This window comes from Geospiza fortis, unplaced genomic scaffold (assembly GCF_000277835.1).
Source record: "Geospiza fortis unplaced genomic scaffold, GeoFor_1.0 scaffold85, whole genome shotgun sequence".
NCBI lineage: Eukaryota > Metazoa > Chordata > Aves > Passeriformes > Thraupidae > Geospiza > Geospiza fortis.
In genome coordinates this window covers 994,211-1,000,409 of record NW_005054358.1, presented here as the reverse complement: position 1 = coordinate 1,000,409, position 6,199 = coordinate 994,211, and the positions used below count along the sequence as shown (strand labels likewise).

Here is a 6,199-nt window from a genome sequence, read left to right as displayed (position 1 = left end):
CAGCTTCCCTGTGATGCTGTTGTTCTTTATGTGAAACTTCTTGATCAGCAGAGTGGCAATGGAGGGCAGCACCTAATTCCACCAGGGACCACAGTCATTTCTGAGCAAACTGCTCTGTTTGCTGTGGTACCGTGGGGATGGCTGTGACTGAACCAGCTGGGTTTTCCGTTGCAGTGAGAATTGATGACAATTTAAAACATTTCTTAGCCTGGCAGAGTTTGGGTCTGCCTTTCCTTCTCCTTGTCCCATGGGACAGGGACTGCTGGCCCTGAGCACTGGATGTGGAGGTAAAGGACCTTTTGCTTCCTTGAATTCTGAAATAAAGCACACTCAACTTTCATATCTTAGGGGTTTTTTCTCATAAAATGTTGCTGGCCAGAGCTACATGTGGCTGCTCCATTGCTATTGTGTCTGATGGTTTATTGAGACAATTTGGGCCATTTAAATTTACATGAGGAGTTTACCCTGTAACTGGGATTCTCTGGAGCTCAACTGAAAATTAAGTAAGTTGATATTAGTGGCTTGAAGTGCTAATGTGTAAAAATGGCCTTTTTGAAAGTTAAATAATTTTCTTAAAAGTTAAATAATAAAAAAAGTTAAATAAACAATATGAATATTTAAGAAAACACATTTGGTACCTCTCTACCCCATTTCCCAAGTTACTTTAAGCTTCTGCCCGAAATGCCACTGCCATGTGCTTCCCTGCCTCTGCCCCAGTCCTGGCACAAATCTTGGCACCACATCTGGTGGTGCTGGAATGAAGGAGTAGTGAAGTGAAACCTGGTGGGTTTCCATTCCTTCCTCACTGCTCCCAGAGTAGTTTTGGGACAGGATGGCCAAGCCTGCAAGCTGGGGTAGGGATGGGTTCATGGCACAATTGTGGTTTCTGTTTATTTTGCCCTTTTAAACAATTCCTTTCCTTCCCTTTCTTCTCCTGCTGGTAACTTGCACTGAGCTGATGTTTTCCCTGCATGTAAAGGGCAGCTGAGATCAGGTTCGACCCCTTTCTAACACAGAGCATGGGTCTATTGGATCTTTTTTATAATTCTACTCTGATTTGTTTACTTGATTTTAGTGGTTTCTGCCCCTTCTCCCCCTCAGTGTTGTACATCTCCCCCTGCAGAGCTGTGAGAAGCTCCTTGGGAGGGGTTGCACCCCCCAGTCCCCCCTCAGAGCGTGGTCAGCACAGGGGATCCTCACCCATTTCAGCTTTGCTTTCTCTTGTTCAGTCCCAGCTGCTCTTGGCAGGTTTTTACTGCTCAGTTTATCCAAGTCCCTCTGAAACTCTGCTGTGTTGCAGAGATCTGTGATGATGTTTTCATGGTTGATGTGTTTGGGTGTGAGGGAGCAGAGGAGGGATGAGCCAGGGGAGCCCCAAAGAGCCCAGACCATCACTTCCCAGGGAGCTTTGGAGCCTGCTTCAGTTCTGCCAAGGAGAGGTTTGGCTCCCAGCCCCTGAAGATGGCCAAGTGTGTGTGGGAAGGAAGTGTTTCACACCTTTTAATGCAGTAATTAAAATGCCTTTGGGAGGCTGAGATGTCCATCCACGGTGTCAGGGCACGGAGCAGCTCAGTGCCCACTGGGTGCCCCACGTCACTGCCAGCTGGGAGAACACCAACTCTGTGCTTGTCCAGGGTGCTGCTGGAGGTCCTGCTGCTCCGGCAGCCGTGTCTGGGTCTGGGAAGGTCAGCTGAGGAGTTGGAGCCCATCCCATCACTGAGCTCTTGGTGGTTCTGGGCTGGCCATGACCACGTCAGGCAGCACGTGTGGCTGCACATGCTGGCAGGTACTTCAGCAAGTGTTTTTTGGGGGACATTACAGGTCCCCCTGAGTGACAAGAGTCTGAGAAACCCCCTGCCTGTATTTGCTCCTGCCCAACCCTGCATACACAGCAAGCTGGAGCTGGCTTTCCCAGCTGGCCACTCTGCTTTGAGGTGAGGATCCTATATGATCCCATCAGGCCTGGGGGGACCTGGTGAGATTTTCTCTGGCCAAAAGGACCATCAGCTTGTTGAACACAGGGTGGGGCCTGGAGTTCTTATTTGGATTTTTTAATAAGTGTTTCTCTCTGGACAAGCAGGAGGTGGTGTTGGTGTCCTGCTGCCTGAGCACCCATTCCATGGGCTCCCTGCTTGGCTGTTTCCACCTTTGGCACCACTTGAGGGATTTTGGGGCCGTGTCTCCCATAGGGTGGGGAATGCAAGCTGCCTTTGGCTGCTGCCTTTGCTGCTGGAGCCATGGAGAGTGTGGATGAACATGTCTTTGGAAGCAGCACTGCTGGTGGAGGAACTTCCTTCATTTGATTTGTGCCCCAAGGTCAGCGTTGGTGTTTGATTGCTCTGTCAGCAGTTGCACTTGGTTTCCCTGGAGCAGTGTGTGTGCTGCTGTGCTCAGGGCAGTGTGACAGGCCCCCTGTGCTGGGTGTGCCTTTGGAAGGCCCTCCTGGAGGGGGACACTGTGTGTGTGTCATGTAGGGCTGAGCTGGCAGGGTCGGTGTTGGTGCTGTAGGAGCAGGAGCTGCTGGAGTCTCCTGTGTGAAAGGGGGGGAGTATCCAGAGAGAGAGCTCCCCCCAGGCCCTCAAACTGCTTCCCCCAGAAACCTGTGGGCCTCCTCCCTGCTGGGGGCAGGCAGTGAGGCAGCCCCATACTTACCTGGCAGGGGAGACGCCATGATCAGGCAGGTGGCTTTCCCAGGGCCAGACTCATCCCTTGCACTCCGGGTGTGCTGACCCCTGCGATTTCCCCAAACGTGGGAAACTCGACTGCATCATTTGTGGTACTGGTGCACTGTGTTCGTGCTCTCCCCTCCTTTTTTTATGCTCTTCCCAGGGAGGTGGTAGAATCACCATCTCTGGATGTGTTTAAAAAAAGACTGGACATGGCACTTGGTGCTATAGTCTAGTTAAGGTGTTAAGGCACAGGTTGGACTCGATGATCTTAGAGGTCTCTTCCAACCTCATGATTCTGTGATCCCTGTGGTGCTCCAGCAGGGTCCCACTGCAGCCAGGGCTGCTGGCAGCCTCCAGCCCTGCTGGCCCAGGCTGCCTGTGACCTGCCTGCCCATTAAGCATTAACAGCCTTGCCCCCAGCTGCGTGGGTGATGGGTGAGGCTGTTCCCGTGTTCCTGGAGCCTGTGCCTGCTCCTGCACTGCTGTGCTCCTGCTGCTGCTTATGGGCTCCTGTTGGTCAGAGCTGGGGTGCAGCTCGTGCTTTTTGTAGCTAATCCACCTCTGGCTGTGCTCTTCTGCTCCCCACAGGGGAGAAAGGGGCTCTTCTGATCTCAGAGAGCCCCAGCAAAGGGGATGATGCTCTCCTGTAGGCCAGCACTGGATGTCTTACTCCATCCAGGAGCACAGCTCACTGTGTGAGCCACACAGAACCCTTATTTGAGACCCTAGAGTCTCAGCTCTGGGCCTGCAGAGGCTGTGGGGATGATGGTGGTACTTTCCTGGTGGGAACCAGGCCCTCATCCTCAATTAGTGAATGCGCTTTGTGTGCGTCCTTTAGCCATGAACATGATTTTCCCATCTCCTCCTTGTGCTCAGGGCTGATAAGTGAGAAGCTGGAAAAAGAAGTTGGTTTGGTTGATGAGGTGGGCATCAGTCAAAGGCTGGACTTGATCTTGGAGATCTTTTCCAACCTAAACGCTTCTGTGATCCTGCACAGGGTGCAGGATGTGGTGGCTTTCCATGGGAACTGGTCTGGACAGCAGCTGAGCAGGGCCCAGTGGGGCAGGGGATGCAGGCAGGGGATGAAATGCAGGCAGGGAATGGGCAGGGGATGCAGGTAGGGGATATAATTCAGGCAGGGGATGTGATGCAGGCAGGGAATGCAGGCAGGACAGAAGGCATCCAGCTCTGAGCAGCTGCTGTTTATTTGGGAAAGGAAATCCTCCAGCTCAGGTCGTGCTCTTTGGGAGCGTGTCCTGTGTGGCTGGAGCAAACTGATGGAGAGGTTGGGCTTTTGTGGACTGTGCCGTGAGTGGTTTGAAGCTGCACTTGAAGTTTTATTTGACTGGAAAGCATTTAGGAAGTGATTTTGAATCCATTTGGTTGATTCACTGCTATTCCTGCAGTAGGATGCAGAGCAGTGATTCTGTAATTAATTTAATTACATGCTTATTCAATCTTTCCTAAACTAGTAAAATTTCAGAATGCTTTTGAATTCAATGAAATGTGATTTTTCAGGGCCAGGAGGAAGGGAAGGAGGGGAAATTTCAAGTTCTGTTTTCTCCCTTGGTTGGTGTTCCAGCACTCCCTCCCCACCACTGTAGCGTTGGCGTTGGGCACTCCCAGCCTTATTTTGGTTATTTACCAAACTCCTGCCTCTGCTTGGTGCTTCCCTGCTGAAACGGAACCTTTGAAAAAAGCTTCACGAATAAAATCATAAAAAGCCTTTTCTTGTTCTTTCCCCCACCTCCTCCATTTTTGCTGGTACCTAATGTTCATTTCTCTCTGCTTTTATTGCCTTTGAATTTGGCCAAAACAATCTATTATGTAATTGGGCTAATGAGTTCCAACCCACTCTCCATCTTTCCCTCACAGCACAGCGAGCAGCTAATCTCTTCCCAGTTTACCTTTCTCCCCTTTTCAGTTGTTAATTTAAAAGTGTCATTTCTAAATATGCCACTCCTCCTCGCTAAGGCTCATTTTTATTTATTTTTAAACTCTGTAGAAGGCCTTGAATGAGTAACCGAATATCTCCTGGGCTCTGGAATTTAACAGTCTTTGCCCTTTGTTCAGCTGGGTCAATGCATGAATTCACAAGTTACTAAATTAAAAAGGAGAAAAAAAAGGAAAATGTCTGATTGTGGATTGGATTTAGATTTCTTTTTCCCCTGAAGAAATGAAACACAAAGAGGAACTAGTGTTTGCAAATAGTTTAGAAAGTAGCAATTTATTTTAAAATCTTGTACCAAGGCCAATTTTTAAAACAGAACCAAGCATGGATTTTTTTTTTCCAAAGGGAAAGTGGTCAAATCCAACTTTCTGTGTTTAAGAGGCTCAAAAGTAAATCTCCTTACAGCATAAACATGGGTAGAGTGAACAAAGGCTTGATGGGCAGAGGTTATAGCTGGAGCACAAAATTACCTCAATGTCAAGATGGTTTCTTTAATTTTTTGTGTCTGAAGAAGAAGATCCTGTCAGGCTGCTGCATAAGCAGTCAGTGTGAAGTGGCAGAGCCTGAGTGCACACAGGTCCTGTTTGTGGCAGCAGGAGCACCCTCCTGCCTGAACAGACCTCCTTGCAAATTTTATCAGTGTGTCTTTATAAAAAATGGTTAAAAAGAGTGAAATTTCCATGAAAAAAAGAATGGAGGGCAGCAGTGCTGGCTGATGGGGATGGGGCTGGTTTAGAGCAGCTCAGGGTTCAGCCCTGCCTTGGGAGCCATTCCCTGGTGCTGAGGAAGGGCTGGGCTGCTGGTCAGGGCAGGAAAGCAGGCACTGGGATTGTCTCCTTGCTGCTCCTCACAAACCTTGGAATGCTTTTCCATGCCCTGGGATGCAGAGCTGCTGAGCAGGACTTCCCTGGGAGGCAGGGAAGGAGCTTGAGCCCTGCCATTGCACAGGGTGGGCTCTGCAGGGCTGGGGATCTCCCCAGTGACTTATTTCTCAATAACAGCACTCCTGAAGCTCATCAAGGGGCTCACAGTGTTCGGGATTTTGGGCAGGGGTCTCTTTCTCTTGACTGTGGCTTTTTCTGGTTCTGCCGTGGCAGAGCTTTGTGCAGGGGCTGTCCCGAGGGCTGGGGAGCCCCAGCAGGGCCTTCCCGGGCTGGGCCCTGCTCTGCAGCTTGGCAATATTTTGCACATTTGTGGGAGAACCCTCCCACCCTCCTCCCCATGACCTTTGAGGCAGTTCTGAAGCATTCCTTGCTCTGCTCCAGCCGCTCCAGGAGATGACTTCCGTGCTGCCTCCTCCTCCTCCTCCTCTCTCAGTGTTTTCAAGCTCTGGGAGGAGGATTTCCAGGGTGTGAGCAGGCTGCTGGTGGCAAGGGAACCTGCTGGCCTTAGTGCCTGGTGATGGTGCGAGCCCACATGAGTCCAGTGTAGCTTGAGGACAGATGGATTTGATATGAGAGATGGTTCCACCACAAATTTTAGCTTCTTTCTGTCTTGTGAAGCAATGGCAGTTAGTGTCTGGCAATATGTGGCAACAAGAGACTTAAAATCTGGGTTCTTTTTAATTCTTCTTTGAAAT

The 6,199-nt window shown here is 50.1% G+C and overlaps 1 non-coding gene across 1 annotated transcript; it reads left to right on the top strand.

Moving 5' to 3' along the window:
- The first annotated feature begins 2,644 nt into the window (after positions 1-2,644).
- On the top strand, positions 2,645-2,808 carry LOC115948203. The gene has a single exon (XR_004082051.1). It is a non-coding gene; the product is annotated as a U1 spliceosomal RNA (small nuclear RNA).
- Positions 2,809-6,199: the final 3,391 nt, after the last annotated feature.